Raw genomic sequence first — 9,145 nt, forward strand, 5'->3', positions numbered from 1 at the left:
TGCTATGGAATTGAGCTATAATAATACACTACATTTTCGGACAGGAAAATACAGGTTTAACTTTTTAGGTACTCTTACAGATTTTTGTTTAAGTATTCCCAGTTTCAAAGAACAATTTATAAATGTAAGTTTACCTTTTGGTAGCGTTGTCCAGGTTCATCGTTTTTGAATTTTCAACAAATAATAACACTGTGCTAATGGTGATGATAATGCAACATAAGTGTGCTGAATTGTATCAAGCTGAAAATTCAATAACATGCGTCAAGAACCTGGCAATGCAAACAAAGAGGTAAACTTACATACTTAGGCCCATATCATACGAGCGCTATTGCCGCCACGTCGTTGATGTCGTCATGTTGATTCCCCTCCAACCCGGCAATGGTTCTTATGGACCTAGTCATACGGACGCGGATGCCGTCGACGAATCCGCGTTAGCCGGACGCTGAGCACTGTTTAACGCGGACGGTCGCGTCAGCGACGCAGCGCGGCGCTAGTGACGGGGGGATTTGTCATGGAGCGCTAGCGTCAGCGGGATGCATTTGCCACCCGACTACAAAAAAAAACCTACTGGAAGACCTTTTTGGAGTGATCATCAAGTTTGATACACAACAAATGTATTTATACAATTAATTGAAACATTTCCTCCTCCTGTAAGAACTAAGGAGTTTCGTTAAGGGAATCAACTGACATTCTACAGTAACTGAAGGATATCCTCTTCATATTTTTATTCAATTGTTATGTCAAAATCATGAATCAAGATTCAAGAAGTGAAGGATGAGATTACGCTCTTCTTAATGACGCCGGCTTTGAATGAAACTGACTATAGACTTCTCATCCCATTGTAAATTTTGAAGCACGTTTTTCGTGTCTAGTTCATGTACGTGACACAAAGGCGCTAGTGTCGATGAAACTTTGTTTCCATTATTTTAGGGTTAATTTCTTGATTTGTGCTTTACTGTTTGGTTATATAACTAGGGTACAAGTTATTTTTTATGATTAGATCGTATTATTAGGTTAATCGAGGTTTTAAATGGCTGTAATAACGGGAAACAAATTGTAAACAAAACACGACCTCTACATAAACCGTACACGAACTAACAATAAAATTGTCTTCAGCTGGAACAGATTTTTATATAAGGATGAGAAATCTACTAAGAGAGTATGTTTTATCTATGCTAAGATTAGCTAGTTTGTTAGTCAGGGCCATTTTTTTACAGCTAGCTTGTAATTTACAAAAAGCTTCCGACTTTTTACAGGGTGGACTCCGAATTGAACACTGTCACTACTGACAGTCACGATGCAATTCTTGTACTGTGCAAAGCTACTAATGCTACTATCCTATATGAGAAATTACTTTTTAAAATGGAATAAATATATTAAATGCGTTTTTTGTGTATATTCACGGCCGCCAAAGGTGGCTGTGGTGTACTGCACATTTCTTACAGTATCATCATCCTCTTTTGTCCAAAGGTGTTCTCCGGAAATTCCAATATCCTCTATGTGAAATTGTAGTCGTAGTCTAACAGACGCATCCGTTACTAATAATAGTTACGTGATCTTTTGCCATATTATCGGTTATCTGATTGTTGCTGAAAATACGGTAAGTTAGGTACAATATTGTTAACTCCTAAAATTGGTTAAAATTATAATAATACTTAAACGTTTTAGTAACCTTCCCAACCATTGTGTTCTCAGCAAAATTGTTTGTGGTCTAAAATATGGTCTTGTTTTGTTCCAGATTTTTGGTGGGCCTGCCAGTGTCCCACCAGTTCCGATAAATTTTTACGTGATCTGCAACTCACATATTTTGTCCTGGTATTCTGCTACCGTCCCGAAGGGCGTTACCATTTTATATGAATTTTCTTAGCCACAAAGGTAAGAACTCAATGTCATTTCAAGGACTGTTATTTTAAGTAAGTTAGGTCTACTTAGTTGTGAGCTTAACCTATTTCTCTACTAATAGGGTACTGTAGGCAATAATGGTTGAAGACAGTGATATTGCATGTTACATCATTCATTGTCTACTCCATTTTAAGCTGCAATAAGTTAAATGTAGCCTACTGTTATTTTATATTCAAGCGATGGAAAGCAGGCTTGGTATTTAATTTAAAGGCTAAAGAAGTTTTCAAGGAATTTTTATGAGGCGGAACTTGGTCTTGGCCTACTTTGCTTAGAGGGTGGGTTAGATTTTCTAGACCGTGCTGACTAGGTTAGACCTGGGTAGACTTTCAGAAGAGGGGCCATAAACAACCGAATGACCTATCGATCCATTTGATACTCCCTAACTTAAATAGGCCCTACATCAATTTTGGTAAGTTAGGTTAACCTAACCTAACCAACCGAATGAGATAATCGATATACAGTATATCAAATAACTTAAGTTTAATTGATAACTTAAGTACGATATTTTCATACAGTGGTAATTCTGAGCAATTACTTGGTCAACCCCAAACTTTTCCATAGGCTATTTTAAGTTTACTACGGTCATAAGTATGTTCTCAGAAACATACGGATAATTCAAGGTTAGGTTAGGCTAGGTAATGTTACAACCTGACATAACGGTACTGTCACAACTGGCCTTCCGCGCGTCTCCCGCAAGCCACTGTTATCGTGTGGACTTTGAACCTTCTTATCGCTCGGCAACCTGTACAATGGCCTTGCGGGCCTTGGATTATATTATGTTTCTTGTTTTCTGAGAACATCCTTATGACCGTAACTTAGTAAAATATGAAAAAGTTTCGGGTTGGTTAACCAAGTAATTGCTCAGAATTACCCATACGGTTGTTTTTAGCCTCACTTATGAAAGTCTACCCCTGTCCCCTAGGCCTACTTTTAAGAAGACACTGCTCTTTCATAATTAACTTTTAAAAGTTACAGTAAGGCTATTTAATCCAACCACCATAAACAAATAACCTGTTAAGTTAATGGTGGTACTTAAATAACCTAAGTTAACTTAAAGTGAAGTTAAGTAGGCCTAGGCAGTTAACTTAAGTGGGTAACTTACTTAATCGGATGAAATATTAGTTCAACATTAACTTATGAATTAGGTATGTTACTTATTTAGTCTACTTTTAAGTTAACTTACCTACTGGTATCTATTTCAATTAACGTGACCATAAAAATAGGGCTAACTTAACTACCTTCAAAAAGATAATTTAAGCGCTCACAAATATTATGAAAACTAACTCACGTCAGTTAAAAGTTTTGTTTACTGTGTAGGGCCTAAATCTAAAGCTACGATTATACTAGGACGCTGGGGCGCTAGAAGGGCATTAAATCAAATGGGGGCGATTATACTAGGGATGCCAGCGTCGGATGCTAAAAAAGCCACCGGACGCTCGATTTTGTGCCTCCCAGCTGAAATTGAAGCGTCCGGTGAGGAGCGTCCTCTCAATGTTGGCGAGAATTGAGTTGAATGTGTCGCCACCTCTGGCTGCCACACTAGATACGGGTGGTGACAGGTGATGCATGCGCTCCGGTCAATGACCTCACGTTGGCCTACTTGGAAGGGATTGGGCGAGCGAAAGTATACTCTGGTATTGGTTGATTCATTATGAAGCGAGGAAAGCTCTACAAACATATTTTTTATATCACAACCTAACATAACCGCCCGAGCGTGCTGTGTCAGGGTGGCCTCCAGATAATACCACAGTATACTACCTAACAAAGTTACTAACTTAAACAAATGTTACAAAAGATCAAATAAAACACCACAGCTTACCACTGATTTTTGCAGATACTGTACCTAAGTTATCAGATTTTATTTAGGCATATGGGAGGGGCGGTTTATGGGGATTCGTGACTATTGCGTTTTTTTGAAGTTAGGTTAGACTAGGAAGGTTTAAAGTGTAGAGTTTATACCCCACTGGTGGGGTAAAATTTAACACACTAAGTGAAATAAAAATTTTTATTTTACAGAAATTGTTAAATTCATGTGAGTTATTTCTATTTGGAACTAATTCTTCATTTAATGTTATAGATTCATATTATTTGTAGCGCTAAATGTTGCAAAGTTAATAGCAACATTAAATATTTGTTCGCTGCACGTGCAGTTCTCACACTCATTTTTGGTTGAGGAAGCTTATAGTCTTAAATTACCGGTATTATTATTCATTACTGTCTTATATAGGAAACAGCAATAATCAGTTGGGGTACATTTGAACAACATGCTTACCAGAGGGAAACATGGTCTTCAAATAGCCTTCAAATGGCCCTCAGACTCCTGTTCAAATCTACCCCACTAGGCACCATTTTGCAAAAAGTTAAATTATGTTTTCTTGAATTGTAATTTATCAATGTAAAATGCATAATTGTATCTAAATATGTACAAGCCATAAGGTAAATGGATCAAGCTTATCTGTAATGTAGTTTTTCTATGGAAAATTTACAAATCCCTACAGCTAAAAATTTTTCTTGTGGTGCTCTAAAACTTCTTTTCCCAACAACAAACTAAGAACTGATCAGAAATGGAGGGAGATGAATGCAACCTGTTGTCCTATTTGAGGGCTACATTTTACAGACTGGTCCACACTGGTTTACAGACAGTATAAAAATGTTGGCAAATTTAAACCATTCAAATGTGCCCCACTCTCCCCTACTTAATGAACTCTCAGTTGTAACTGTAGCAAAAATATTGGCCTAAAAAAATTAGGCCTACCAGTTAGCCTAACTTAAATAAATTACAGGTTTGAACATTACTGGTAAGTTAAGTTCAAAGGTACATCTTCAATTTTTTTTAGCAAAATTTTTAAGCTATAGCCTGTAAAAACCTCTTGGGATGCACAAAATCGGTTGTGGGGCATTGGTTCAAATGTGGCAAATTATACTAGGTGGCTAGCATCCGAGACGCTCTCTTTCGACACACGCGCAAAGATAGGGAATACACTATTACCATAGGTCGCATGGTAAGACCTGGACCCGGGGCCGATTTACTTTTTCGATTTTATGTCCCCAGAGGCCAAAAACACCATCCGTTCGTATAGATTTAAATATGGTATAATATATATGGCCGCAAACACCATAACTTGAGTAATTTGTGGCTTAAAGGTGAGGGTAGGATAAACTTCGGGAACCAGGATGAACAACAGACCTTTTAAACGGGTTTTTATGGGGTAAAAACTAAAAAAGGGTTTTGTAATTTTTTACCGACAGTACCGGTACCTAAAACAAAAAAAATCCCAATTTCTCTCTAGACAATTAAAATGAGCTTTTAAAAACAAATAATTTAGTATAATAAAGTGTTTTTGTACGGTTATTAGTTAGGCTACGGTTAATTTCAAAAAAGTGTAAATTAAAAATTCCCATTTTATTCTTATAGAAAATATTGTTAACTTTTGGAATTTGCTTGTCTATGGATATATTTTGATGAAACTTGGCCAATTTGGTTTATACTAAGCTATTAATACTGTATTTTACTAAAAACACACTTTATTAGCCTCCCTGAAGCAGCAAACCTGGGTAGCCTACTCGTTAAACCTAATGATATTTAAATAGATATATAAACAAAAAGTGACAAAACATTGAAATAAAATGGTAGACCGAGAGGCTAGCATCCCAACACAAATCACGTCGTTTTTTGCTCGAAGTGGGACGCTAGCCTCTCGAACACCAGCGTCCTAGTATAATCGTAGCCTTACAATTAGGTGTGAAGCAAATTGAGGGTTCTGTTATTTTGAATCATCAGTTATCTCTGACTTTTGCATTTAAACTTGTTCTGCGGTCACTATGCTGGGTATTCATCTTTGCTCTTCATCGTGAACATTTATTCATCCATTTTTTATTCAGTGACGCATTCAATCTTCAGTGATGATAATGTCCTATACACTTCATAAATTTCAATCAGTCCATTTTTTTCCTTTAAAACATTATTAAGTTACTGTACACACTTACATAGTTTGCCAGATTTTAATTAAGGCAAACATTTCAAACAGCCATTGTAACTAGACTTTCTCACATAAGTCCGCACGGGTGAGTACTACGACTATCCGCAGTAGGCCTACTATCCTGATAATTAGACCAATTCGTAAATACCAAGGCAAAAATGTGGTTCGGATTCCACAATAAACTGTAGGTCCCTTAGTTGCCATTAGCTGTATGGGCTATTAATTAACAGCTGTGTCTAAGGAATGTCGGCCTTAGTCACTATCAAAACTACAAGATCGCGCCACTCATCCTACACTTACCTCCATTCATACTTGGCTTAAAATACCTAGGCTTACATTGTATGGTCCCCATTTCATTAGAACAGTATTAACTTGATTCTGATTGAGCAACTTAGGCCTTTGTCCAGACACCAAGATTGCTACGTCTTGCAGTGGCATGTGGCTACGTTTTATTTTTTTGGAGGGGGGGTAAAGAAAGGGCCAGTATGAAATGGGAGGGGTATCGACAAAAACATAATTTACTTTCTGAATAGCCCGTATTTACTAGTTTCCATAGTAGCTTTTCTACTAGCCTATAGTTTTAAAAACTAAAACCCCTTTTTATAGATTTCCGTCTTTGGCCAATTTATTCAGACATCGTTGAACTTATTGACGTATGGTTCAAGATTTGATTTTTTTGTGCAAACTAAAGAAAAAATCTAGTACACCAGGCTAGAAAAGTAAGTTTTCGATTTTAAAGGCTGTCATTTGGTGTATTTATTTTCACGCTCCAGTAGGCTACATATTTTGAATTTTATACTTGATTTTAAAATAGTAAATAGTATTTTAAAGGAAATAAAATAATAATCCTGCAAATCAATTTTGTTAGTATTGTTGCTTAAAAGTAATGACTAACTTCTTGCCTGTAGAGAGACTTTGTAGCTGTAGATAAAAGTATTTCTTAGTCTTGCAGTAGATTTTTTCAGAGAAGTTAGAAGTTTTAAGGTACTTAAACAATAAGCTATAAGTAGGCTAGACGTAAATCTATGTATATTTTTTCTATGATGTGTAGTACAGTACACTCCTGATTAACTCAGGCTGTTCCAGGGTTATGTGATTTTTATTTCAAACTGAAATAAAATTAATCCAATATAGGCCTATGTCATCTATTGTGTCTGTTAGTCCCTTGTGCGTTACGATATTGTTCATCAGATTGCCATAAAACTTGTCGATTGGGGAGGTTGTCACGGGCAAAGTTTATAATCAGAAATTCTATATTCTATAGTGTGGGCCTACTTGTAAGGTTTAGAAAAATATTGACTTAGGGCTTTAATCCTATGAATTTTCAATGTGCCTATGAGGTGAATTTTGTAAACAGTTTTATTAAATAACACTAGTTTTAAAACAAACCAAGCAATCATGTAATCAGGTTGTTCAAGGTTAAAAAGAATTTACTAAAGTATCCATATCGTCCGAGGAGATGTAAAATAGTGAAGCAATATATTTGAACCTTTCACAACTAATTATTTCCTTAGAACAATCACTATTTTTTGTACAAGCTTAAAGATCTTAGATCACTCTAACATATGTCACTTTAGAAAGCATTCACTACTATTTCATTTTAATCATACAACTTAAGTTTATCGAAAGACTATTGAAGATGTTACTTAGCCTACAGGGGGGGGGATTCCACCCTGTACACAAGCCAAGCTACCTGTCAAAGCCGGGTGGGGGGGGGGGGGGTAAAATTTCACTCCAGACATAAATAATTTGATTTTGGCAGGAGGTACAATTCCGGGCCGTACATCTCCTGCTCTTTTTTATTTCTAATAACTATCCGGTTCACTGACTTACCCAAATTAAATCGATTAGATTTAGTTAAAATCACAGTGTAGGCCCCTATATGGGGTGGAATTATACCCCCTCCAGGTGTGACGTCGACGATCATTGGGAGGTCAAATTCCGGCGACCCATTATTTTCAATTTACTTTACACAGAAGTATATGTTATTTAATTACGTATATAATTAGGCTATTCTTTCCAACTTAAAATGACATTTTATATATTTATGCCTCTAATATATACACAGTGTGAGTTTTAAATGAGTTCCCCCCCTATCTTTTTCTATCTTTCTTAAGATAGAGGCCTAAAACAATTTGAGCGCTCGAATAATCAGGGCTTTGATGCTTGAGAGTGTGCTGTGATCTGTCAAAGTATTTTTTAGACTACTACCTTTAAAATAGTTGTCTCGGAACCAATCTCCAGCCAAATAGTAAAAACCTACTGAAAACCTACTGAAGGTAGGGCCTACTGAAAAAATGTACCTTATTTGGAAAATAGCGTATATCTAAAATATTACCGTATATCTAAATTTGTCGTAGATCCATTTGTTACCTGTTATATGAATCATAACAGTTACCTAACAACTGCATCTACGACAAATTTAAAAATATTGGTTTTTTAATGCTTGAATTAATAGTAAATATCTTTTTTGATTTACAATGAAAAACTAGAAATTAAGGCTGATTGACATGAATATGAATAATGTGTGATCAAGGTCATGCTTACACTTTCAAACTAGTCTAATACTAACCAAGCATTAATACCACTTTTTGCATTAAAAGTGAAATAATTCATAAACAATTTAATGCCAGCAATTGTAACAGAAATGTAGCCTAACCTTAGACAGCGTGTCCACATTATGGAAAGTCAGGGATAGTCATGGAAAGTCATTGAAAAAAATTATGGTCATGGAAAGTCATGGAAATCCCCAATGATGGATGGATTTCAGGGGGGACCTTTCAATGCTTTAGTCGGCCGTAACCGCGACTATTTTAGCATTTTTCCATGACTTTCAATGACCATAATTTTTTTCAATGACTTTCCATTGAAAAAGAGGTGAAGCTTGGAGGGGAATAGTGGTGTGGCGGGGGAAGTGTCGCTATGCGAGGTGACGATCGGCTCGTCTCCTACCCCCACCATGGATTTCCCCGCTTTAGACCGTTCCCGCCGAAAATCTCAGGCTTCACCTTGTTCTGCACGACCTCTACCTATTTTACTACATTGTTATCTGTTAATACAATATATTTCAATATTTTCTGTGAAATAACTTGTCTAGGCAGTATTATTCATGTGTGTACGGTATATTATAATTTTTGAGTTAAGTTCATGAGTCATGGAAATCAATGGGTAATGGTCATGGATAGTCATGGAAAGTCAGGGAAATTGATGACAAAATTTCTGTGGACACCCTGTTAGATTACCTTAAAACCAGTACTATTCTC

General features: G+C 36.4%; 1 long non-coding RNA gene across 1 annotated transcript; it reads left to right on the forward strand.

Annotated features, from left to right (window-relative positions):
- Positions 1 to 1,500: 1,500 nt before the first annotated feature.
- LOC128982707 (uncharacterized) lies at positions 1,501 to 6,601 on the forward strand. The gene is made up of 3 exons (XR_008489714.1): positions 1,501 to 1,600; positions 1,739 to 1,875; positions 6,489 to 6,601. It is a non-coding gene; the product is annotated as an uncharacterized LOC128982707 (long non-coding RNA).
- The last annotated feature ends 2,544 nt before the right edge of the window (positions 6,602 to 9,145 follow it).

This window comes from Macrosteles quadrilineatus, unplaced genomic scaffold (genome assembly GCF_028750875.1).
Source record: "Macrosteles quadrilineatus isolate MER2022 unplaced genomic scaffold, UCM_ALF_1.0 Scaffold_1050__1_contigs__length_20915, whole genome shotgun sequence".
NCBI classification, from domain to species: domain Eukaryota; kingdom Metazoa; phylum Arthropoda; class Insecta; order Hemiptera; family Cicadellidae; genus Macrosteles; species Macrosteles quadrilineatus.